The following is a 27,506-nucleotide window of genomic DNA, read 5'->3' on the forward strand; positions in this document are numbered from 1 at the left end:
AGTGCTGCAGGATTACTGTGGAAGTGTTTGGGTTCAGTGCACTGGATCTGTGACATCTGTAAGATTGTACGTATCTGCCTAATGTTTATTTAACCCCCTAAGTTTCAAGTGGACTCCTTTCCCCCCAAAAGCACACAATTGGTTTTGTAGGATTATTGAGATCAAGCAATGATCATAACAAAAACATTGCTTCCTGATGCCTCTTTTTCTCTCGTCATGGATTAGTTGTTTAGTAGCATGGGACTAGTAGATTAACAGAATGGTGGCCCCTTTCCTCTTGCTTTTTCTTGGTGGCTAGTGGTTTCTGCTAAAACATCAATGAAAAATCACAGGGTTTTAAGATTTTGATAACTGGCAAATGAGGCTTTCTAAAATTCCTGGGAAACATTTAACAAGAATACTTCTCTATAATGCTCGTTTATAAAGTGAAAAGTGTGACTCTAATTGCTAGTACAATGTAGTGAGCACAGTGTAGTGCACAGACCATAGGATTTGGATTAAAGAATATATTGGTTAAAAAGTCATGTGAGTGGGAGTGCTGTTAAGAATGGTGCTGAGGGAAATTTAATTCATAACCTAGGCAAGAAAGACTTAAAGTTGTTATCATTCGATTACATTGCTTGAGTTTTATGGTTTTTTAAAAGCTTCCCTCCAAGTGATTTGAGATTGCTGAATTTAAATACTATAGAACCTGGATAGAATTATAAGGCCCTGATGGGGCCTCATTCAATACATAGTCTTGATTTTGTTTATGAACTTTTTATAATGAAGTGATAGTCATTTTTTTTCAAATAGTTTAATGTTGGCCTCTATTGTTTTTTAATCTTATTTTTTAAAAAATATTTTTACTAGTTGTTGATGGACCTTTATTTTATTTACTTATTTATATGTGGTGCTGAGATTTGAACCCAGTGCCTCATGCATGCTAGGCAAGTGCTCTACCACTGAGCCACAACCCCAGCCTTTAATCTTATTTTGAAAGACCGTTTCATTTACGCGATTGTTTTAAAATTTTTTTCTTTGTAAGTCTTTAGTGGTTTCATTTCATGCATTCTTGGTGTATTTGAACTTCTTTTGGTTTAAAGGATGAGGTCAGAACTTAATTTTTTCCCCTCCTAATTGTTATCCAGTTGTAGTTATTTAAAATGCTACATCCATTTTTATCCTGAATCTTTATGTTTGTACAAATCGATTTCTACATTTTCTTATGTGTCCCAATATAGATTTATTTATACAGATCATGTTAACACACATGGTATTTTAGTTATGATAGCTTTTTAATGTTTTAATATCTGATAGGGGATGCTCTTTACTCTTTATTCTTCTTTTTCAGATTTGTCTTTGTTTTTCTTTAAGAATTTTAAAGTCAGATTTTCTGGTTCTCAAGAAAATTGTCAGAGATACTTATGAAGTCTTCCCTCCAGTGATGAATTCTTAGTGCCCCGTTTGTATTACAAATCTGGAGATCTAGTTTTAGATTTTGTTCTGACATTGGCTTTGTAATAAAACATTAGACTCATGTTTTATTATTTGTACAGGTGTTTGCAGGTGCTTTAAAAAGAATTACTGTATATTTGCAACTTTTTTTGTCTGTATTTTTATTAGTCACTAGCTAGAGCTATTGTAAAAATCCTTACAATTTTTTAGCACTTTAGAGGGGTACTTATACTTGCAAAAATTGGGAACAGAGTTCCCTGAGCTCATTTTTGTTTTAAAATTCAGTTGTGAATAAATAAAAGGTGATATATCATCAGTCCAATCAAGGATTGAATTTAAATCTTTGTAGCCACTGAAAGGGCTACTCTACCAAGAGAGACTACAGAAATGGTTCTTGGCAAGATCATTTGTCTGTTTCTTTCTTTTCCTCTGAGACCAGTTGGTGTTTTGAAAGGAAGCATATTGTCTAGATTTTCAGAGTTCTCCAAAAACAGGATGAGGGAGTATGTTATTTTTGAAGCATGTAACATGATTGCATCTTCAGCAGAATAAAGTGCTTTGAAAGCTTGAATTCTTTGTGTTGTCATAGTTGGCTATTATGATTGAAATAAGTATCTATATATCTTCTTCCCTTTCTGAGTGTTCATTGTTAGGCAAGAGCTGCTTTACAGAATGGTTGATGTATAGAAGACAATCAAGGCTGTGACAATTCTCAAAAGGCAAACTCTACATTTTGAAGGGCAAATCAAAGTCTATAGTTTGTATAATTCTGTAGCAGATTGGGAAATGATGGAACAAATGATGAGAGAAAATTGACCTTCAGCTGTTGGTGAATGACAGTCACCATTAAATTGACTTTTTAAAATGAAGAGACCAGAAGTTTTTTTTGTCCTTTAGGAAAATTGCTTTGGGGATTCACTGATTGCCACAGGAACTAAAAACAAAACAGAAAACTTCTAAGAAAAGCCTAATAGCAGTCATATAATTTCATCAAAATAACATCCTTAGGTAGAGGGTAAGATGTTAAAATTGTTGAGTCTGGTTACAATAGTCAGTCTGTTAAGGAACTGAGGAACTGTTAGTAATGTTCTTACGTGAAAATAAGTATGATAATCAGATAAGTTGATATAAATTGTCATTGAAATTAGAAAGAGGAAAGAAGGGAGTTTAGGGAAAACGAGAATATAAATAGAAAACAGTGCTGGAGAATCAATTTAAAAAAATTGAAGTGGAAATCAGTTTACTGAATCCTCAAATGATGTTATTTTGTACAAAGTAGATAGAAATAGGCTATGCCAGGTTGTGGGGCTCCTTAAAGCATAGCACTTAGTGTACATTTTCACTGCCCCAGAGCATGTGTGACCAGAGAAAATCAGAACCACATAGTGGGATAAACAGTCCTGGGTTTCTAAAGTTACATAGTAGTCCCAATTAGACTTCCTGTATTCGGTTGTCAACACTGATTATCTTTTGGGAAGTGTTCTTTCCTCTAGAGCCTCATTTGGTCTTGTGGCCTCTTTGCATATTTAAAATGCTTAATTGTGAGGGTATTTGTGTCCTCAAATCCTGGCCAACAGTGGGATTTTTCACATTTTAATTTTTTTCTTTTTTTTGGTATGGGAACTGAAGTCAGGGACACTCGACCATTGAGCCACATCGCCAGCCCTATTTTGTATTTTATTAGAGACAGGGTCTCACTGAGTTGCTTAGTGTCTCACTAAATTGCTGAGGCTGGCTTTGAACTTGTGATCCTCCTGCCTCTGCCTCCCAAGCTGCTGGGATTACGGGCCTGTGCCACCACACCTGGCTTCATGTTTTTATTTTGTTAATCTAATAAATAAAAAGTCATTGCATTTTGGCTCTAATTTGCATTTCTTTATGCTGCATGAGGTTGAACATTTTTTGATGTCTACTTTTCAAATAATTAGTAAATGGATCATTCCTTGGTTCCTTCCTGTTTTTATTGAGCCAATTTGGTGGATTACATAGGGAATCTTATTTTGTGAGACTTACTAGTTTGGAAAAGGTTTTAACTTCCTATAAAGCCTGAAGTTTAATGATAAAAGTAGTTAATTTCGGGATTGGCTAAGGTGGGGTAGAGGGAGCAAGTTCCTGCCTGGAAAGTAATAAGGAAAATGGTCCCTGATAGGTGGGACCTCTTGTTATTGGTAGATATCAAATCTTTGCTACAGATTGAGCCCAGCAGGGATGAACAGTTGTGTGGTGTAGAAAGTGATTTATATATGCAAGCAATAAGGTCCTACTAAGAGAGGACCTTATTACTAGAGATTTCAGTGTGCTGTGGCATGATTGATAAATGTATTTGTATAAGAGGTCTTGCTGTTTTGGCATAGTCGAATGTTAAAAATAAAATAGGATACCCTGTTAATAACTTTTAGAAAAACTTTGCCTTTATCTAGTTTTAAAATCTTTTCTTTCTTTACTTCTCCTAAGCCCAACTGAGTTTGAAGATTTACATATGCAAAAACCTTAAAATTAAATTAAAAATAATAGTGTAGTTTGGGATATACCACAACTTCTGCCTTGGAGGGAATGTCCTATATCATGCTTGGATTATCTTGAACACATAAATATTCTCAGTTTGGCTAAATATAGCTGTAGATTTTTTGGTACTAGAGGTTGAACCCAGGGGCGCTCAACCACTGAGCCACATCCCCAGCCTTTTTTTTTTTTTTTTGTATTTTATTGAAAGATAGGGTCTCACTGAGTTGCTTAGAACCTCTCTAAATTGCTGAGGCTGCCTTTAAACTTTCCATCCTCTTGCTTCAATCCCAGGAGCCACTAGGATTTCAGGACTCCACCACCATGCCCAGCCTATCTGTAGATTTTAATCTTAGTGAGCATAATTGTCCTGCTTCTTAACATTGGATTAAAACCAAGACAGTGCTATCTAAGTCATTTTCACATTTCTTTTGCATTGGTTTCTTGACTGGCTATCCCTCTATTCCTGGACATATGTGAGGGCAGATGAAGGTTCACCTCCTCTAAGATCAGGTGTATGGGAATGGGTGGAAAATATGAACATGCTTTAGCTTTTGTTTGTGTAACTTCCCCTTTGGAACTCATTCTTTTGGGGAAGCTGAAACTGAAGACCCATATCTGAGTAGCATTCTAACAGTATTTCTCATTAATATGCTTTGTGAGTCCTCTGTTTGCAAGGCATTGTCAGGATGTTCTTTGGGTTTGAAGTGTCTATGCTTTTATTTCTATCCTGTTAATTTCTTATCCTTGACCTTCTGTTAAGATAGTTCTTTTTCTTGTTTAATCACGCTCAGGAAAATTTGTGACATTGTTTTTAGTTGTTTCAGTACTAGTGAGATTGCTGTATCTTAATTTCCGTGTAAAGATGTAATATGGCATTTACTTTTGCTTCTGTAATGTTTTTGAATTTTGACCTATTTTATTAAAAAGGGGGAAAATCTAAAAGAAGGTAGAAAATTGTTGCTTGTTCTCTGTATTTTTTTTTTCCTTTTTCTTTAAATTCCTTTAAATATCCTTCTCCCCATAGATGTCATCTTTAAATGTGGTCTTAAATCAGAGGATACCCTACTCACAGAAAGTAATTTGGGTAAGATTTAAGTGAAGACAGATCTAGTTGATATTGTTAGGTAAGATTATCAAGGAAGGGTGTACAAAGAAGAGGCCTAAATAAAACATCACACACTAGTGTTATAGGGGGATTGACTCCAGGACCCTCTTGGATGCTCAAGTCCCTTAGGTTATAAACTATGCACATATGTCCATATACTTTAAGTCATCTCTAGATACTTATAATAACCTAATACAATGTTGAATGCTTTGTATATAGTTGTTATAAGAAAAAAGTCTGTAAATGTTCAATACAGATACAATTTTTTTTTTCTGAATATTTTTGACCCGTGGTTGTTGAATCTGCAGATGTGGAACCTGCAGATATAGAAGGTCAGGTATATATCCAAAGCTGGATAATCTTATAATTCTCTAGTTTTTTCTATATAACCTATTAGAATAAAATGTCACATAAATTTTCCATTCTTTTATCAAGTAGTCATTGAACACCTACTGTATGCCATGCCCACTTCAGGGCACTGGACATGAGTGAACAAAATATTAAAAAAATTCCTGCTGTGCCCTTCCCTCACAGAGCTGAAATTCTCATGGGAGAATAGGCAGTAAAGGAGATAAGTTAGTAAATTATAATGCACACAGATCAGAAAATGGTCGTGCTATTGAAGAAGGAGGCATCATTGAAGAGAGTCAGGAAATTTGGGGTTACAATTTTATTGGAGTAGGGTCAGAGGATGTAATGTTTGAGTAGAGATTTAAAGGAGGTGTGTAGCACAAACCATTTCGAGGTGGGGTGGGTAAAGAAGAACATTCCAGGACAGATGGTAGGAGAAGCAAAGGACTTCTGGTGGTTTCTTTCCATGTAAAGAACAGAGAGGAGGGCTAAAATAGAATAAAGGAGGTAGGAGGGAGAGAGAGAGAGAGAATAAGAGGTAGGGGAGGGAAGGAGGCAGATCTAGTGGCTCTCTTAGGTCATTAGAAGGGTTTTGGCTTCCATGTAGAGTAGGAAAACATGATATTGGAGAGTAAACAGTTGTTGACCAGTTGGAGAACAGGTTAGGATGGAAGCAATAGAAGGAAGTGGTTTTATTTTGATCTATTTATAAAGTAAACCGCTAGTAGAATTTGCTGGTGGATCTGATGTAAGGAGAGTGAGGGAGAGAATATATAAATATTCCAGGTTTTTGACATGAGCAGTTAAGATATGTAGTTGCCATGAACTGAGATGGAGAAGCCTTTGAACACCAGATTACAAGTCAGGAGTTGCAAGCTGGGGATGTTAAATTAGGGTGTATGTCAGATATCTGCATGAAGCTGTTGAGTTGGCTGTCGGTGTATAACTTCAGAATTCAAGGTAGTAGTCTGGGCTAAATATGTGAATTTGAGGGTTGTCATTGAAAATGTGACATTTGAAAACTTGAGGCTGGATGAAATCAGGAAGAAAAGAGTGTGGAGAGAGAAGAGAAAGGTCCAGGGCCCAAATTGTGAGAATGTTAGGAACAACTGGTGTTGGTGGCTTAAATCCTTGAGGTACTTCCTTGCATCTCAGTTGGCTTACTGTTGTGTATTAATCTTAGTACACTCAGCTGTCACTTCAGAATGGACATCTTATTTACTGGAGAACATATTAGGTAGTAATTAAAAGGACATCAGAAGGAAGGGGGATTTGTTTTTCTCATGCTTTTTATATCAGAATAATTCAAATTTTTCTGCGCTTCATTTATTCTCTGTACCAATAAGGTTTACTGTACTGTAGGTTTTTGTTTGTTTGTTTGTTTTTGTTTTTGTTTTTTTGGAACCAGGAATAGAATTCAGGGGAACTTTATTGCTGAGTCATATTCCTAGCCCTTTTTTATTTTATTTTTTAAATTGTGAGACAGAGTCTTGTTAAGTTGCTTAGGACCTCACTAAGTTGCTGAGGCTGGCTTTGAACTTGTAATCCTTCTACTTCAGCCTCCTGAGCTACTGGAATTATAGTCATGTGCCACTGTACCTGACTGCAGTTTTAATGAAGTTTATGATGTTATCAACCTCTGCAAACTGTTTTATTTAACTGATTAATTGCCAACAATAACATTATTCTGACAATTGACTGTTTATTTTTTTTAGTTGTCAATGGATCTTTATTTTTTTCAATTTTTAAAAAAAATTATTTATATGTGGTTCTGAGAATCAAACCCACTGCCTCACACATGCTAGGCAAGCACTCTGCCACTGAGCCCCAACTCCAGCTCCACAGTTGACTTTTTAAGAAGATAATTTACATTAATTTGAAACATTTTATTTTCAGGACAGATTCCAGAATATTATATTAGGGGTGTGTGTGTGTGTGTGTGTGTTTTGAGTGCATTCTAGTAGGTTTTTTTTCCTTCTTGTAACTGCTGTGACAAAATACCAGAGACTATGTGGCTTAAATAGTAGACATTGCTATGTCAAAATACTGTAGGCTGTGTGGCCTTTTCAAAGAGTGGGAGAAGCCTAAAGTCAAGGCTCTGGCAGAGTTTGGTTCCTGGCAAGGAATCTTCTCCTCACTTGCATATGAATATTTTGACCTCACATGGCCCTTCCTCTGAGAAAATGCAGAGAATAAACTTTGGTACCTCTTCTTCTTCTTATAAGAGCACCAGTCCTCTTGGCTTTGACCATTTTAGCCTTAATAAAGGTCCTTTCTCTAACCACAATTATATTAGGGGTTGGAGCTTCAATATATGAATTGGTTTTAGGGGTGAGAGACATAATTCAGTATGTAATACAATATTTTCTTAATTTTTATACCTCTAACAGGATATTCTTATCAGTTTCTTGAGAATTGTATGTTCAGGATTTTATTTATTTATTTACTTAGTTAGTTGTTGTAGTTGGACATAATACCTTTATTTTGTGGTGCTGAGGATGAAACCCAGCGCTTCATATGTGCTAGGCAAGCAGGCTACCACTGAGCCACAACTCCAGCCCTCAGGAATTTTTTTCTGAAAGATAAATTTTTTGTTTTTGTTTTTGCCTGTGTTTATTAACTATCATTGGGTTATTTTTAAAGGGAGTTTCTGTAGTGTTACACAACTCGGTACAGCAGTTTTGTTTTTTTTGTTTTGTTTTGTTTTTTGTTTTTGTGCTTTCCTGCAGTTTAGTCTTTTCACAAACATTTAAACAGTCTAACATTTTGCATTTTAGGAATTGATCTTTACATTTCTGTAGCATATTGAGTACTGTTTCTAGGTGATGTTGTGATTTGTGGTTTGAAGGGAGTCCCTACCATGCAGTATATTGGTAGGTTCAACAAATGAATGAACAAATTTAAGAGAGAGAGAGAGAGAGAGAGAGAATATGAGAATATAACAAAAATGGAAATGCAACAAACCCCCCAACCTCTCTAAAAAACAATCAATGAATCAATCAGCTTGTTATGGAAGGATCATTTATCTTGTGAATTTTTTACCTGTATGTAGTGTTACTGAGGAGTTGATTTTGGTCCATACCAGCTCTGTGGAAGCATGGGTCTCCCTAAGCATGTTGTTTTTGCCTATTGAGTGGTAAAGGTTGGTTGGGAATGAGAAAGACTAGAGGTTATGAAAGTTCTACCTCATAACCATGCTGAGGAAAAATTATAAAGGGCCCAAATACTTTTTGTTTCACAACTTCACCTTTATTTTCTAGACTATTTACTAAACCACATGAAGTTTGCTTTGTTTTTAGTTTTTATTTATTTTTTACTATTAATCATATATTTTATTTCTTTGAAGCCAATTTTAGGTATTTTTATAAAATTGATAATGTTCTCTTATTATATCCTGTTATGTGTGCCTTAGCATTTTCTTTATATAAGATTTTCTTACGGATTTATGTGTTTACTATTTTTTAATCACTTTTCAGTAGAATCCTATACTCCATAAAAGCTAATGTTTGTTTTTGACTTTTTTTTTTATCCCCAGTACCTAGGTACTAATACATAGTGGGTATTTATTAAATATTCTTGCATAAATTAAGTACTGTAAATACTGCTTTGTATGCTTTTCCATTTAATATCGTAAGAATTTTTTCACATAAATAAAAATATTTAAAAATACTACATAAGTGGTTATGTAACAACTTACTTTATAAAGCTAGTGTGATTTGCTTTAAGTGAATTTTTTGTTTGTCATATTTAATTGTGTGTTTTATATATAAATCTTTATTTCTTTAGGATATGTTATTAGAATTATTAGTTGTAATTATTTAAATAGTGTATAGCTCAATATGTTATTGAAAACAAAAGTGTAACAATTTATATTTTTTAAAGTATAAATTTTAAAAGAGCCCTGTTTTCCTAGAATTGGATCCCTAATGATATTTTCCTCTCATTTTGTATTCTCTGCCTTTGGCAATCCATCTATTGCTAGTCTCTTCTAGACCTTTGATTACAGCCTGGGCAGATGATTTGTGATTTCTGCTTAAGACTCTAGCTCTGCATTTGCTAAATATCTGGGGGTTATTTCTGCATCTCAAGTTCATCATCTCCAAAAAATGTAGTTGTTATCTTTCCATCAAAACCTGCTTCCTACTGCTTTATTTCCTTTTGAGATAAATGAAGGTAAAATCTTTTCTGCACCCAGGTGGAATTTTGGGAATAGTTCTCAGATCTTCCTCTTTTTCCTTTTATTTTTATGTTCCTTGATGCTGCCTTGGTTTAACTTTCTGACCATCTTTTTCCTGGACTATTTAATTATTGCTTTGTCATGCTTTTTGTGTCACTTTTCTCCAGTGCATCATTCACACTGTGAGTTATCTCCCTAAAACTTACTTTACTAAGTGAATTGTTTCTTCAAATCTTCCCACTTCCTTGTAGTGTGACATCTGAAATTCTTACTTAACAGAGGCTTTGTGTCTTGCCTTTTTACTCCCTACTCCTATTTGCTTTTGTCATTTCCTATGGATTTTTTCCTCCACAGTCCTGGGTATCTTGAATTTTTGGCATTTTATTTATTTGTTGTCTTTCTTTATACTTTGTGACTAAGCTCTGGTCACCCTTTACATAGAATACTGTCCATCATCTTGACTTAACATTCATTTTAAGATTCAAAATGACAATTTTCTTTCTTGTACAACCACCAGTATAAGTATTTCGATGACAGTGTCTTTATTATTATTTTTTGTTAATAATTACATAGATTTATGTTAGATTGTATGATTTAGTGTTATTTATCTTTGATTCCATGGTGCTTACAATACTAGTTATTGTAGAATATATATATGTACACACACACACACACACACATATACATACACATAATATGTATCTCTCACAAATATTAATTGAACTAATGAATATCTCAGTAGAAACATGCTGCACTTTGAGTCTGATGTTCTTCCTTACTTCTTGCTTCTCTCAGGTACTGTTTCCATTCAGTTTGAAGAACTCCAGCATCTTTTGTCATATGGATCTGTTCAGCTTTGGCTTATTGTAAAATGTCTTTATTTTTCCTTTAAAAAGTAAAAATTGAAAACAATAAAAATTAAAAAGTAAACATTGTATTTTAGAATAGTTATTGTCTCATAGGATATTGAAAAAACAAAACATAAAAAAACTCATAGAATTCTAGGAACCTTTTGTCAGCTTCCCCAGTGGTGGCATCTTTTATGGCTTATAGTGTAGTAAAAACTAGGAAGTTGATATCTATCAGTACATTATTGTTAACATCTTAAGGATCTATTTAGCATTTCCTATATTTTAAGATACATCCATGTGTGTGTGTTTGTATAAAGCTCTGTGCGATTTTATCATGTGTATATTTGAATGATTGCCACAAGTGCTGTTTCATTACCACGTAAGATCTCCTTTATGCCATTTCTTTGTATTCTTTTCCATCTCGTTCTCTATCCCTGTTCCCTGTTCTCCATTTGTTAGTCATGTCATTTTTCATACAATATGTAACCTTTTAAGATTTACTTATGTTAAGCAAATGCTGGTAGAATTCTTTCCAGGTTGGTGTATATATCAGTAGTTCTTTCCTTTTTATTGCTGACTCATGTATACCATTGTGTGGATATAGCAGAGTTTGTCCAGCTATTCACCCAAACAATATTTGCATTGTTTCCAGTATTTTGGTATTATAAATAGAGCTGCTATGAACATTGTGTACAGGATTTTAGATGAATGTTTCCATTTCTCTAGGATAAATACCTGTGAGTATGATCACTGGGTTGAATGGCAAGTGTATGCTTAATTTTATAAGAAACTGATGAGCCATTTTCCACAGTAGCCATACCATTTTTTATTTCTAAGCAGCAGTGTTAGGAGTGATTTATTTTCTTTTTATCCTTACCAGAATTGGGTATTGTCTTAATTTTTATTTTAATTGTTCTAACAGAGTAATCATATTTCATCATGGCTTTTATTTGCATTTTCCTAATGGCTCTGATGATACTGACTACCTTTTTATCTGCTTATTTTACTATTCATCTCTCTTGTTTGGCGAAATGTATCTTGTCTTTTGTATGTTTCATAATTGGATTGTTTGTTTTCATTTTTGTACTTAGTTGTGGGAATTCTTTGTATATACATTTTGCTGGATAAAGAATCCTGTGCAACAGTTGTTTTTCTTTTCCCTCAAAATTTAAACATACCAGACCACTGTATTCTGACTTTGATTATTTTTGACAAAAGGTAGCCTTCTTTAATGTTGCTCTTCTTGCATAATATAAGTAGTATGTCTTTTTTTTCTTCAGATTGCTTTGAAATTTTTCTTTGTCTTTAGTTTTTAGCAGGTTGACTGTGATATGCCTAGATATGGTTTTCTTTGTGTTTTTCTTTCTAGGGGTTGACTGATTTTCTTGGATCTGTGAGTTAATGTCTTTTAGCACATTTGGAAAATTTATAGACATTATTTCTTTGAGTAATATTTCTGCCACACTCTTTTCCTTGTTGGCTTCTGGATTTTTTTCCCCAATTTTTTTTTTTTTAATCATAGAACTTTTGTATCCAGGTTTCTGGTAAGCTAATTGAATGTGTTCTTTTATTTTCAAAGTTAAAATTTTTCATTTATAGTTTTTCTGTATGATTTTTAGTTCCTGTTTAATTCTTTTGTAATTCTTTACTTGTTCTTGTTTATCTGCTCATGTTTTCTCTAGATTCTTTAGTACACTTATCATAGTTTCATCTATTTTTTAATTGCAATATCAAGGTCAAGTATGAGTCTACCTCTGTTGATTGTTTTCTAATGGATCATGTTTTTATTGTGATTTATTATGTTTTATGGTGTGTCGGATGTTGTATACTAAAGAATAATGAAGGGCTGGGGATGTGGCTCAAGCGGTAGCATGCTCACCTGGCATGTGTGTGGCCCGGGTTCGATCCTCAGCACCATATACAAACAAAGATGTTGTGTCCGCTGAAAACTAAAAAATAAATGTTAAAAAAAAAGAATAATAAACTCTGAGGAATATCTACTTCCCCAAAAAGGGCCTGTCTTTTCTTTGTCACCCTGTTAATGTGGAGTTCTGAGCTAGGGCAGAGCTTTGTAGTAATATTAGATACTGGTCACCACTGGCTTTCTATTGCTTTAAGATTGGGATCAGGACTTTGATTTTAATGGAGCTTTGAATCTGAGCCCCAGTAGGACACTGGTGATCTCCTATGCTTAAGAGCCTAGCTGCCATCTTTCTGAAGAGTGGGAGATTCTTTGTTTTATAGCTTGATTACTAGTTTTTTGGACACTGTTGAGTTCTTTACTTTCTAGTCTGTGGTTTTCTCCTGCTCAGGAAATCTCTTTTTGTCCTGTTCTTTAGAGGAATTTCTCTCAGTTCTTCTGACTTCCTCCAGATTTCAGCCTCCTACTTTCAGCCAGGGGTGTTCACCGGTGCCAGAGAAAGATGATCTCTCAGTTCTCCTGCCCCATATCCTTATGCACTATCCATATGTATTGCCAGGAAAGACTTGGCAGATGGATGCAGACTTGGCTGTGTGTTAGGGGCTCCTGGTGATTTTAATTCATCATTTTAGCTCACATATGAAGGTTAAAAGTTTGTTATCAGATAAGCTTGTATCTTTTTATCCCTGCCATTGACAGATTCCTTGTTACTCTGCCAGGATTGAAACAGCTATGGATTACTCCTTTCCTCGGAAGATATTGTTGATATCTGATATTTACTTTGTTTAAGTTTCTTTGTGTTCTGAGCCTTAAACCATTCCTGTGTAATCTTATATAAAATGGAGGTTATAGTCACCCCATGAAATTTGATTCATTTGGACAAAGAGGACAGAATATTTCCAAACGTGTCATTTATGAATGAACTGAGCCTTTGCCACTTAGAAATTTTGTGGTGGTATTCATTTACTGACTCTGGAAGATACTCATTTGTTAGTTGGATGTTTTAATACCCACCTATCCCATCCTCTTTGGGATCTGAAGATTATGTGATATAATGTATACAGAAATACACAGTACACTTCCCACGGCTCTAGTGGCTTGCCTAGAGTTTCTGTAGAGAGATTTTGAAATTTACCTTTTAATAGTGTAATAGAATGGGTACCTGATAATCTCTTTACATTTTAAGAGTTGTCTTTACAGTGAGATTATTTCATTTCAAATAAAAGAAGGACTGGCTAGTGGTTGAAAGTATATTATCTGGAAACATATTTTTGTTTTGTTTTGAATGTCAACTTCATTTTTTCCTTGTCCTTGGGCAAGGCTCTTAACTCTTCCGTAGTTTCTTCATCTATAAAATGGGAATACTCATAGGGTTGTTATGAGGATTTAGAGACATATGTACGTAGAGCATGGAAACAGAGTGCCAGGAGCAGTACCATAGGCTCAGCCAGTGGTAGTGACCATGTTCCTCATTTGTTCCCTTTCAAGTGCCCTATGTTGGGGCAGATACAGTCCTGCTTAGCTTTTCAGCTTAGCAAATTCATGCTACATATCCCAGCTAAAAAGATGTTTTAAATAAGAAGCCTTACAGTGCTCATAGGAGCTGGGTTCTCTTCCTTTGTCAGTTGGTAGGTATTGGAGATCAGATGTTTTGGTTCCTGTTTTCTCCTTGTGCTGGGTCATCAGCAAAGAGGGACAGGAGTTTCTGCTCTGCATCACTTATTACCTTTAGGAAGAAGTAATGCCACAGAGAATCAGTGTTGACTCCTGCCCAGGTCTTCTGCCCACCTCCCTACTTCTTTCTTTCCTCCTTCCCTTCCTTGTTGGAAGGCTGGTATAGTGGAGGGATTGCCTTCTTTGTGACATGGTAGAGATGACCAGCATATAGTTCTCTTAGGTTGAGAATGCTGAAGTTTAAAAGTTATGCAGGAGAGAGGGCTGTGATATGTTGAAATCTCACAATTTTGTTGGTTTCTATAATGACGTTTTTGTATTTTTATGTGCAGTAACTCATTCAGATGCTGTCAAATGTATCATTAAAATTGGTAATCACGTTTATATTATAAAAAGATTTGAGGTCATTAAATTTAAACATTGAGATTAATAAAAATGGTACTGAAATCTGTATCTGTAATACACAATGACATAATTATATATCTTTGGTATCTGAATTATACAGTATTATTTTAGGAAATTTCCATGGAATTTATTCATCCAGTAGTTGTGAAAGGAGATGATGAAATAGTGTATGTGACTTGCTGGGATGCTTTTTGAGTTCAGGCCTGTTGTCTGTCTCTGTGTAGGTTAGTTGCCATTGTAATTTCTTCAGTGCATTATATAAGTGGAGTGCTATAGTCATTTAATCATTGCTGGAAGGTTCTACAGAGATGAGGTCTTCCTTTGGGAGAGACGGCTCCTCAAGATTTTGAAAGAAGAATGCTGTTAAGTAAGGGGAATGATGATGGGTGACAGATTCAGGATATTGGTGTCTTTGTGTTTCAAGGTTGACAGATTTGGCTGGTATCTTATGCAGAATTCAAGCTATTTACAGACTACTTTGCAAAAGTAAATCAAGCTTTAAGAAATAAACCTGAGGACCTCAAACATCAAAAATCTACTATCTGTAATATTCACTTTTCTTTGCCTTTTTGGTAGGTAAATTGGCCATTGTTATCTTTATTGTAAAAATAAAAAAGGAGCTAGGATGTCTACTACATCAATCTCTTATCTAAGCATCCATTACTGTTATTTGGAGATAGACCATTCCTACCTGTGTAACCTCAGAGAGGGAGAAGGGGCATGCCATCTGTACACATATGGGATGGCATGAGCACTTGGTCCTGGTAATGCTGCTAGGTATGGTAGTTGTGCTTTTTGACCTCCCTCCCTGTCTCTTCACAGGATTCATGTTTTGCTATCTGTAGTAGAGCAATATTGACTAAATGCCTCTGCCACCTTGCTGTGTTCCTTACCATGATAGCTCATCATTCCCCATCTTCTCACTCTGGGGGAGATATTATTGGCTTTATTTTTATAGGTGGGGAGATTGCGGCTCAGACAGTAATAACTGTCCCAAGGTCCAGAGCTTTTGGTGGGGGATCCAGGAAAGGAACTAGAATCTCTAAGTCCTATACCTCTGATCTTTCCCCTTTTACCATCTAGTCTCTGGTTCACAGAAAATGTTTCCTCCAAGATCATATTGGATGCCACTAATTAAATGATTACTGCCACTCAGCTAATCAGAGATGAGATTTAATGCTAGCGATATTTTTGAGTTACTTTCTAGGCAACTAAAGTTTAATGTTCCTTTCTAGGAGGTGATTTTTTTCCTTGTTTTTATCTTGTTTTGTGAACTGTAGTATTCTTGTAACATGGTGGTAAGCCATTTAGCTTTCATTACTTTAGATATAGTGTGAGTTAGAATTTGACTAGAGGCTCAGGAGAATTGAATGTAGACATGTTGTCAGATGTTATTGCTCTGTTTGTCAGTCTATTTGAACACAAGAGAGTCCCCTCTGGGTGGAAGTTTATGGACCCATTTGTTATAGTGGCTGTTACTAAACTTGATCCTCAGGGAATAAGAAAAAAAAAAAAAAAAACACCTGAAGTTACTTGTTGGATTGCACATGAAATCTTTATGTCAGGTTTAGTGTTATAGCTTGCTGTGAAATATAGATTGATTCTGGAATATGTAAAAATTGTTATGGTAATAATGAAAAAAAAACACCTCTGCAATGCAGCATTTATGTCTTACTATTTCCTTCTGGTATTGTACACATTTCCTAAGTTTTTTTGTGAACTTATATAGTACTTTTCTTTATTTTCTTTTGTCCAAATTTCAGAGTCAGCATATTTAATGAAATTAAATAAAAATCCTGATTGGGTTGTGCTCTAACGCATGGGTATCCAAAAGTTAGCTCACTGCGCCGTGATATTGTAGTAGGCCAGGGCATCTGTCACTTTTCAGAGTGTGAGCCTGAAGAAAATAAGGGTCAAAGAGAGGTGAGAGTAACCATCATTGGAACTGTTGTTACATTTATTCTTCTCCTAAAACAGCAGTGGAAGTTTTGCATGCAATTAACAGCACACTTTCTTTTCAGACCAGTTGTAGAAGGCACCCCTGAGTAGGTGATGAACTGTTGTACATGTGAGGACAGGTTAGAAAGTCAGGTTTGAGAGTCAAGGTTGGTCTGGCAGATAAAAGTAAGGTTCTAGCACCAGAATAGAAGCCAGGAGAATATTTAGGAATCAAGGTAGTCAAAATAAGTGAATAAAAACATGAGCAGGTACTCCTGAAGCAACATGCAGTCAGAATCCAGGGATGGTATTTAGTAGGTGTGGAAGAGGGGCAGAAACCCAGCCAGTAAGATGTGAGGCAATTTTGACCCAGTTAAGAAATTCTCTTTTGTAAAATGCAAAAAGAAAACAACAACAAATCAGAATAAGAAATCTTCTTTTTGGCTTATTTATAAGGGTACATGAATGAGATTTTCTGGATGGAGCCAAAGCTAAGAAGGCCATGCCTTGGGTTCTTCATTTTCTTTTTATTGAGGATTGCACCCAGGGATGCTTAACCACTGAGCCACATCCCCAGCCCTTTTTGTATTTTATTTAGAGACAAGGTCTCTCTCACTGAGTTGCTTAGGGCCTCACTAAGTTGCTGAGACTGACACTGAATTCAAGATCCTCCTTCCTCAGACTCCTAAGGCACTGGGATTGCAGGCATGTACCACCATGCCCAGCTGATGGCTTGGTTTCTGAAGTTAGGGAATGAGACCTTGTCTACTGGACTACTCGTTGACATGTAGCATCATAAACAGAAATTTAGTGTGTGCCTATTACATACACTGAATTGGCTCTGGACATTACACAAACACAATTCCTGTCCTCTCAGGGATCCTGATTGAATTGAGGAGGCAAAGCATAGGTCTCCAAAGGTTAGCCACAGTACACAGCAGCATAAGTTGGCTGGCACATGGGTGATATTCCTTCTATAGAAGTTTGTAGGGAGGGGTGATTCACCCAGGCTAGGAGATGGTCCCACCAACAACTAAAAAAGATAGAGGGAGTGTTTGGGTCCACTTTTTTGTTGCTGCAAATAAAAGATCTGCCCAGAACAATTTTAGGGAAGGAAAAGTTTATTTAGGAGTGCCTGGTTTCAGAGGTCTCAATCCCCAGACAGCAGACCCTGTTCCTCAAGGCTCAAGGTGAGGAAGAGTGTGGAAGAGGGATGCAGCTGACATGATGATCAGGAAGCAGAGAGAGCTCGAGCTCCACTTGCCAGATACAAATATATACTCCAAAGCCACCTCCCCACAATGCCCCATCTGCTCCTGCCACACTCCCTTCAGTTATCACTAAATCCCATCAGGTGATTAATTCACTGATTGGGTTAGGGCTCCCATAACTCAATCATTTCTTCTCTGAACATTCTTGCATTGTCTCACATGTGACCTTTTGGCGGACACCTTACATCCAAACCATAATTGGGAGTCAAAGATGGAGTTGACTTTTGATAGGTGAATGTCTCCCACCTTTACTTGGCTATATGATTTTTTTGAACGAGTCTTTTCTTTCTATGAGCCTGTTTCCTAAATTTTTAGGTGGTTAAAGTGATTTCTGTCTTGTTGGAGTCAGGGTTGTTGTGGATTAAATGAGATGATTTATGTGAAGGCTTTTTGTAAATGGCACTGTGGATTCAAATGCAAGTTGTTATTAATAATTTGTCATTTGCAATGAAGAACCTGTTGTATAACAGCTGTAATTCATTCATCATATGCAAATGAGGTGATACTCTTGCAATCAAAGGTGTTTAATGAAGGTCATGATTAGAAATAGAGGGAACAAGTCAGGAGACTCTTTTAAGTCAGGTTAGTATATGCCTGAAATTTCACTTATAAATAAACTAATAAATATAATTAGTATTGATAATTAATGTTTAATGTGTCTCTGAAGTGTTTTACAGTTTTTGATTAATAAAATAGAGGAAATGTATTTGAAGAGTATGTTACTGAGCAGTGAAACACTAAGAGACCACTTAGTAACAAAATTACATGATGTGTCTCATTCTATATTCTAAAACACACTATTTTTAGCATCTCTTTGAATCAGGGATGAATTCCAGTTATAGGATTCAGTAATTAAAGCAGAGAAAAATAGATTAGGCAAGGAAATCTTTTCACTTGGGTTGGATCTGTTTCAAGATTTAATCTGTTACCTTTAAGGGCGTCCCTGATAGACATTGGTTTGTAGTCTTTTTGGGGTCAAGAGTAACAGAAGATCAGCCAAGGACAGTGTGTCCCACTTTTAAAAATGGGGAGTTTTAAAAAAATTTGAAATTTTGGAATCTTCTAGCTGGTAAACTTGTTGTATATGTTTTCTACACAATTCTGGACAGAGGATCAAGGACCCTCTAGCCTCACCTTGCTTTTCCTGTTCATGAGCCCTGTTCATCACTTTCTGTCCACCTTGTAAAATGTCCAGTTCTCTGTCTGCTCCTACTACCCTGCCTGCCCCTTTCTTTTCTGCAGTGTTCAGGCTGCCTCTGAGTATTCCAAAGAAAATGGCTTATTGATGCCAAGTGGTGCTAGTCCACATTTGTATTTAATGATTGTGGATTGTTCCGGAATGTTGCTTAAAAGTTTTTTTTTTGTTTTTTTTTTTTTACTTGATTCTAGACAGCAGTCTTTCCTCAAGCTGAAAGCCTTATTTTACCATAAACAAGTTGCTATTATTTTATCTTTCTATACCCATTGCAAAGAAGCTCATTAACTGTATGGTTGAAAGGAAACAACTGTTCTGTTGACTTAAATTCTCATGCATATTATGCATATTGCCTGTGCAGCATTTAAAAGTGGTGGTCACAGAGCAAGCATGAAATCATTGTGTACAAGGCATGTCTAGCTTTCTCTGGTTGAAGTAGGTGAGGAACACACGTCATGATTTATTTTATTACCTAGGCATTGGGGAAATTCATTTATTTGATAAAAGTTTTTTTTTCCTTTAATATTATCTATGTACCAAGAAAGAAGGAGAATAAGAGAAAGTAATAAGAGAGAATTGTTATAGTGAAAAGTTGGATTTTCAGCAATTTCGTTCTTTTTGTTGTGGTAATCAATAAATGAGCAAATTTAAGACTAGAACAAAACCTGAACTTGTGAAATCATCTTGGTTCTACGTTTTTCCTGTGCTTATTTGTTTGGTTCTGGGCCACACTGATCAGGAAATTACTGTAAACTCCTGTCTGTGTAAAGGCCTGGGATGACATGGTAGTTTCCTACTCTGGCATATCGCATGATCTGGTGGGCTAAGCCCCAGGGGCAGGTGGGGTAGTGTCATCATATTGCCAAGATCAACTCTTCCAGTACATTATTAGCTCATAATAATACTTCTCCCAGTCTCATCTTTGTAGTTAGGGAAACTTGGGTTTAAATCAACTGCCTTAAGTCTCCTACTGTGTAAGCAGAGAAGCCAGCATGACTTGGAGTCTGGCTCAAGAGTCTGTAGCATTCTGTGGTGGGCACAGAGAAGGGGAAAAGTGGTAGCTACCAGGGTAGCTTGAGCAGTATCTTGCAGCAGAAATTACCATTGAGTTTCACTAGTTAGAAAGGGGCTAAGGCCTAGCAGTGGATACAGAAAATGCCAGCATTGGGCAGGCTGAGGGTAGGGTGTTCTGATGAAAAGTAGGGGGAAACTATCTTAGAAAGGTAACTGGCAAGTGGAAGTAATGCCCCTATGTCTTGTTCCCAGGAATTGCGTATTGTTGCCCCATAGTGCTACAGGACAGGGTGTGTCACATGTGGTGGCAGTGTGAAGAGATGAAAATAAAATTAGTCAGACATTCACTGAGGGAGAGATGGGTCAGGGCAGAGAGAGACTGAGAAGGGTGAGGGCTTTTCCTGCAGGCCTGTGTGGTAAGTGTGGCTCTGAGCAGCATCTTATGGGACCAGCTGGAGAGCACTGGGCACCTTCAGCCCTGCCTCAGATCCCAGGAAACTGGTAAAGTTGTAGGGCTCCACAGACTCTTGGAGATCAGGAAGTGCTGGTTTGAAGTTATAAGGATGTAGGCTTTCACTGAGTACAAAGGAAGCCTTATTTCAGATAGTGACGTTTAATGACTGTGGCTACAGATCATGAACTTCCTCTGCCTCCACAGTGTTCAAGCAGAACTAGGTGGGCTGTTATGGAGGGGAGCCCTCACTACATGGGGTGTATGGTTCTCAGTCTCTTTCACTACATGACATTGCTTCAGTCAAATATATGGGCCTGTGCATTTCCTTGGGGATGGATGGACAATACAAGCACTATTTTAAGAGCAAGCTCTGCATCTGTCACTTGATAGCACTGTATTTACATGGTGATGAGCATTTATCTTTACATTAACTTTGCATAATCTGTGCATCTGAAAGGACAGAAATCAGTCTCTTGGTGTCACTGTTTATTGCAGATGGAATCAGTCTCTGCATGCCTGTCCCTGACCTCGCACTTCACACACTCAGGTCTGTGTGGTATCTTCCTGTACATAGCTTCATCTTTGTGAGAGTCATGGCTACATTCTGCAGCATAGTAGGAGGCTGGTGTCAAAGAGCAGAATTATAACAAATTTAAAGATCTTACTGGATTTTATTTGTGATTCTAGAATCAGGCAACATTTCATTGTATAGGATTTTATTTGTACTGGATTTTATTTGTGATTCTAGAATCAGGCAACATTTCATTGCAGAGGAGGCAGTCTTATGGACAAAAGTGGGTTGAAGACTATAGAAATAAGAACGGAAGAATGGGTTGATTGCTTCAGTTACTTTCCTTGTAGAGTTAAAACAGATGGAACTTTATTTTATCGTGCCAGCCCAAGTAAACTGGGCCTTTTTTGATTGGTTTCTGTGAATCTGTATTTAGAAAACTGGAACATTTCAGAGTTCAGTTTGATCACATGGCACCTAGCATGAGTGACTCAGTTCTCAGATTCTCATTTGGTTTGATAAGCTGGAGCCTACTGTAGGAGCTCAGTTCAAAATAATGATCTCCCATAAATTTTGTTTAAGACTACTAAACATTTGAACGAATCAGTGCCCAGAACTTTATCTGGGCTATTAGATTATCTGTCCAGGAACTGTTAACCCAAAGATATGAGGCAGTCGTAATACATCTTTGCAGAGTTATATTACATCAGGAATTGATTGCCCTTTCTTCACATCTTTCCTAGGCATTTATTGTTCTTTAAATGAAAGAGGAAGAAAATGTTGTTGACCCTTGTATTTAGGTCTGTGATAGGCAAGTTTTAAATGCATAAAATACTCAAAACTGGGAGAATTATGTGGTTTTATTAATAAAATAAAAGTGCACATAGTGGTTTAGTAAATGTCAGCTAACATTTTAATTTTAATTGATAGTGGTGTTCCTTCTGTTACTTATTTTATTTGTATTTGTGTTTGTTTGCCACTAATTAAATAAAGGGTTCTAAGGGCAAGGACCTTGACTTATTACTTAGGATTGTTTTTGACTCACTTTCTCTTAAAAGTTTATGTATGTGTTGATTAGGGTGGTGGGGTCTGTTACATGTCTTCATGTGGCTCTGCTGTAAAGATGCAGGACTGTTCTTGGAATGGGAAGTTGAAGCTAAGATAATCAAAGAGGGGTGGGGTGGGGGAATTGCTGTTATTTGTGCTACTCATATGCTTTATTCCAAAATTTTGTATTTAACATTTTAATGAGATATGTTTCTCTGAAGCTCATAGTGGCTACATGTTCTATACAGTTTGAGAGTCTTGTAAGTAAATAGAACTTAATGTGTGAATAGTTAGGGTTTGAAGAGAATGTAGAATTTGAGCCTGGTTAAAGAGGTGGTGCTAGGGAATGAAGTACGGAACAGTCTTTCTATAGAGAGCCTGTGTAAACTCTGTATGTGCTAGCTTCTGATTTCTGGAAAATTCAGAGGCTTAAGAGAGATGGCAAGGACCAAAATAGTAAACAAATCCAAATACAATCAGATTAGGAGAATATCGGCAGATTAACAGTCCTTTTGACACAACCTATTCTCAGGTTAAACGTTTTCACATCACAAGATTCTTTATTTCATATTGACTCTAAATGTAGTGGATAAGTAAGACTATGGGCTTATTACTAGGGAAAACCTTAATATCATTGACCTTGTAAAATGCCTTCTAGAACAAAATTAAATATTTTATGAGAAAAATTCAGTTGTCTTTTGTGTCACTGTGCAGAGAAACATAACCAGAAAGTAATTTGTATGCTTTGGAGGCGAATAGTCTGTAATGTAATTGAAATTTCCTGAACTCATGTTATTATTACAAACTGTCTGGTCCTCCTTCCACCTTATTTTTAGAAAAATTTTTTTTTTTAATCAGGTGGTATTATCCTGGCTTGACTTTGGTCTATGGTTGTTCCCTAAATTATGATTTAAGGTTAGGGTTAGTTGATAGCATTGTGCAAAAAATATAAGTACATCTTTGGTGGGATTTTTGAGGGAGGGTTTCCTTAAAGATAAGTTTGTTCCTTCGTTCATTCTTCTAATCAACAAATAGCTAGAAGGGAGGTGGGCATTCCTGTCTGATAGAGCATCATAAACACAAGACCAATTTGGAAATTACAGGGCAGGTGTCTTCTTGCTCCATAGGGGGGCACTGCCAGCAAAATATAGAGATTAAACCACAGATGTGAATAGAATTGGAATGATGGTGTTTCATCGAAATGTGCACCTCTGAGCTGGCAGTATTGCACCTCTTAATAGAGATGTTGTGTTTAATACTTTATAGCCTTGACCTGTAACTTCAAAGGACTGATGCTTGTCACTTGGCAATGAGGCTACACACTTAAAAAGGGAAGTTAAATTCTTCAAGACCTTTGTGGTGCCCGACTTAGGTATGTTAGCAGCTTGATAAGAAAGGGGAGGGGAGCATCTTTATTTATCCAAAAGGAGACAGCCCAGTATAGTTAAAACCAGTGACTCTAGTTGGACAAACTTGCCCTGACACTTATTTATCCCCCTGGCTGTGTGATCCTGGGCAAATCACCTTCTGGTCCCCAAGTTCTTCATTTTTAATGGAAGAACTTGCCTCTCAAGACTTAAGTTAAATGTATGTGAAATATTAGTATTATGATTGATCCTGACTACAGCATTTACCAAATAATAGCTAATAACAAAAGTAATAATTCTAATAATAATAACAATCCAATAACAATAATAATAATCTAATAATATTATGTATTTATTATTATATTATAATATTATAATAATCTAATAATAATAACAACAACAAAAGTAATAATGGAAGAATTCCTAAACATCCAGAAAACATAGCCGGTGTTGAACACTTTCCTCACTCTTAGGCACTGTTAGCTAGTTGTAGCCACATTAGCTAGATAAAACCATCTCTAAAATAGGTTTTAATAGGGCTTATAGTGCTGGTTACTTTCAGAATCATCAGATCATCTGATTGATGGAAGACAAATGAGGCCTGAGTAATCTAAGACCGAGTATTATTCTGTATTTATAAATAAGGTGATGATTTAATGCAGATTACCTAGGGAAGAGGTCACTTTTTTCTTTTACTCTGTGTAATCAAGAGCATGCTGTACAGCTGCTCCTAAGTATGAGAAAGAAAGATGTGTGATGCCTTTTGATTTTAAATAAGCAAAATAGGATACGTGTAAAACAGAGTAGAATTGAACAAATGGTCATTCTGAATCATCAAGATACTTTTGAAAGGATAGTGGCAGTCTGAACTATGTTCTCAAAATCTATTGAACTATAAATAATTCATACATGTTCTTATAATTATTTCTAGTAGACTCAGGAGTGTATTAGGCTCTTTTTTTTTTCTCCCTATGGAAATGGCAGTTACTACTTTTTCTTGCCTGGCCTGCCTTTCCCAAACCTCAATCCTCCCTATCCTTAGATTCCCTGAAGCTGTTTGACATATTCCCATACATTATTATTAGGCTGTCATGTTATCACTCTTTTGCATCTACCTTATAACATTAAAATTGCTTGCATGTATCTGTCAGTTTTTCTTTTTTAAAAAATATCTTTTATTTATTTATTTATTTATTTTTATGTGGTGCTGAGGATTGAAGCCAGTGCCTTGCACATGCTAGGCAAGCACTCTACCGCTGAGCCACAACCCCAGTCGCCTGTCGGTTATTTTCTTACTCAATTTTGTTTAAAGGGGCTGACTTATACAAGATGCTTGATTAAAGTTTTGCTGAATGAATTAATGCCTATTCACTAAATTTTTCTTATTTGTATTCATTCCAAGTAAACTATAACTCTGAGTAGAAAACCGCACTTTACTGTTCATTACCTAATACTATAGCACATAGTTAAACACTGTTTGCCAGATTGCTGCATAACCTGGTTGCTAATATCCAGTATCCTGGAAATATTTTTTTGGGTTCATTCAGCAGTTATAAAATCTTTACTACTTTATCCTTAGGTGTACTATTAAATATTTATGATATGATCCCCAAGGTGTTTATTAAGTTTAAATCTTATTGTGGGAAAAATTACTACAAAGGCTCTCATCAGGTACAGGTCTTCCATCAGTGATCAATATTTGATTGATTCTGTAGGCAGTAACAAACCCTAAAATGCATGTTGTGGTTGAATAAACGAATTGATTGGTTCAGTTGAATGTACCTATAATATATATACCTTTAGCTCTTATTAACTATGAGTGCCTGAAGTTAATTTCAGAGTTTATTCCAGGATAGGGAGTTGAAATTATATGGGAATTCATATACCATATCAGCTTCTTGCTTAAACCAATTAGAAAAGAACTGGTTCTGGGATTAAGACTCTTGTTAAAATTACTGAAATATAAAATTTTAATTTAAGGCTTTTTTGAAGACTTGAAAGCTTTTGCCTATTGGCATTTAATTTTGTTTTTATTTTTTTCCTTTAGTTTTAATTTTGGTTGCTGTTACTACTGATATCTGAGCCAAAGTGGTGCTGCTAACTGAGGGAATCTCTGCAACCTGTAAGTCAACAATTACATGGTAAGAATGCGTGTCTTTACCTTTAAAGCCATTTCATTTCTATAACATTATAGTTTAGAAATTTTGTTGGAAATAGGATGGCATAAAATAATGTTTTTGAATATTTACTATTCAATTTTAACATATTTTAATATAATAACATAATATTTTAGAGCTTTTTATCCTAATCGATAATTAGGACATTAAAAGAGAAAATATATTACTTGATATATTTGTTTCATGTTAATTTTTTATGGCCTAGTAAACTGAGATCTCATTTACTTTCCTATGTTCTTTGCTAGTTTGCTTTTTCTTTTCTGCAGTTTAGCCAATTCTTTGTTGTCTGAATCTTGCTAATAATGAATCTGTTTTAGAAGTCAAGATTTGGGCTGGGGATATGGCTCAAGTGGCATGCGTGCGGCCCGGGTTCGATCCTCAGCACCACATACAAACAAAGATGTTTTGTCCGCCGAAAACTAAAAAATAAATATCAAAAAATTCTCTCTTTTTCTCTCTCTCTCTCAAAAAAAAAAGAAGTCAAGATTTAAAAACAAACTAGTCAATTTTACTATAATTCACTCTGAACTGAGGTTGTGGTAATTCCAACTATAGCTAAAATGAGATTTTTTAAAAATTATTTGTGGATTTCATTGATCTATATTGCTGTATTAATTTATTTTATTTATTGATTGTACCAGTAATTGAACCAGGGGCGCTTAACCACTGAGCCACATCCCAAGCCTTTTCTTATTTTTTATTTTGAGATGAGGTCTCACCAGGTTGATTAGGGCCTTGATAAATTGCTGACGCTGGCTTTGGACTTGGGATTCTTCACCCTTACCTCCCAAGTCACTGATTACAGGTGTGCACATCCACACCCAGCTATATTGCTCCATCTTTGAGAGCAATATCTTTGAGAGATAATTGAGGAGTAATGAGACATTTGAGAATAGTAGGGCAAGTCATTCCCTTCAGCTCCAACTTCTCCATGTGCAAAATAATATCATTTGTCTTGCCTACATATAGAGTTGTAGTAATCAAATGAGATGCTACATGTGGAATACTTTTATTTTTTTTTCTTTTTAAAGTGAAGGGAACGAATAACAAGTCTTTTGTTTTGAGACAGTATTGAGAAAAAACATGTTAATAGAAAGGATGCCATACAAGAAGCTGAATGACTCTAATTTGGGCATGTCATTATAGTTATTTAACATAGGAAAATTGAGTTTGATTTCTCTTCTTTCTCTTTAGAGGTAATTTTTTTTTTAAGGAATATATCTATGTTCTCTACTACAGTAGAATTAAGCTAGAAATCAGATTCAGATAATTGGGAAATCCCCAGGTATTTCAAAATAATCATCATATTCTGAAAACTCATAGGCCAAAGAATAAGTCATAAGGGAATAAAAAAAATGAAAATGAAAACACAGCATATCAAAATCTGAGAGACACACCTAAAGGACTACTCTTAGGTGAAATTTATAGTGTTAAATGCTCATATTAGAAAACAAAAGGTTTGAAGCAGTCATCTAAGCTTTTACCTTAAGAAACTAGAAACTAAAGAACAAATTAGACCCAGAAAAAGAAGAGGAAGGAACTGGCAGAGAGTAAAGTCAATGATATGGAAAACAACAACAAAAAATGTGGATTTAAAAAAATTCAGTGAGAGGCTGGGGTTATAACTCAGTGGTAGAGCACTTTCCTAGCACGAGTGAGGTACTGGGTTCGATCCTCAGTACCACATGAAAATAAATAAATAAGGGGCTAGGATTGTCGCTTAGTGGTACAGCGCTCACCTAGAACATGCAAGGCCTTGCGTTTGATCCTCAGCACCACATAAAAACAAATTTGGGGCTGGGGTTGTGGCTCAGTGGTAAAGTGCTCACCTAGCACACGCGAGACGCTGGGTTTGATCCTCAGCACCACATAAAAATAAATAAAATAAAGGTATTGTGTTCATCTATAACTAAAAAATTATATTTAAAAAAGGAGTTTTTTAAAAAAGGTAGTGAAACCAAACTGGTTATTTAATACAGAGTAAAATTGATAAGCCTCTAATCAGACTAATAAGGAACAAAGAAACAGAAAACAGAAATTCCTATTACCAGAAAAGAAAGTGACACATCACTACAGATTCTATAGATATTAAAAGGACAATGAAGG

At 35.8% G+C, this 27,506-nt stretch overlaps 1 protein-coding gene across 5 annotated transcripts in view; it reads left to right on the forward strand.

Annotated features, from left to right (window-relative positions):
• The window catches only part of Wasf3 (WASP family member 3), a 172,002-nt gene that overhangs the window by 21,539 nt on the left and 122,957 nt on the right, over nt 1–27,506 (forward strand). For 4 of the 5 annotated variants that reach the window (XM_046448164.2, XM_046448163.2, XM_046448180.2 and 1 more), the window contains exon 2: nt 25,271–25,364. The gene's annotated coding sequence lies outside the window, so the exon portion shown is untranslated. The remainder of the gene's footprint in view (nt 1–25,270; nt 25,365–27,506) is intronic. The other variant, XM_046448174.2, reaches the window with a different exon arrangement.

Source organism: Marmota monax, unplaced genomic scaffold, assembly GCF_021218885.2.
Source record: "Marmota monax isolate L192 unplaced genomic scaffold, Marmota_monax_Labrador192_F-V1.1 WCK01_AAM20220418_F8-fsc00043, whole genome shotgun sequence".
In the NCBI taxonomy this organism is placed as follows: Eukaryota; Metazoa; Chordata; class Mammalia; order Rodentia; family Sciuridae; genus Marmota; species Marmota monax.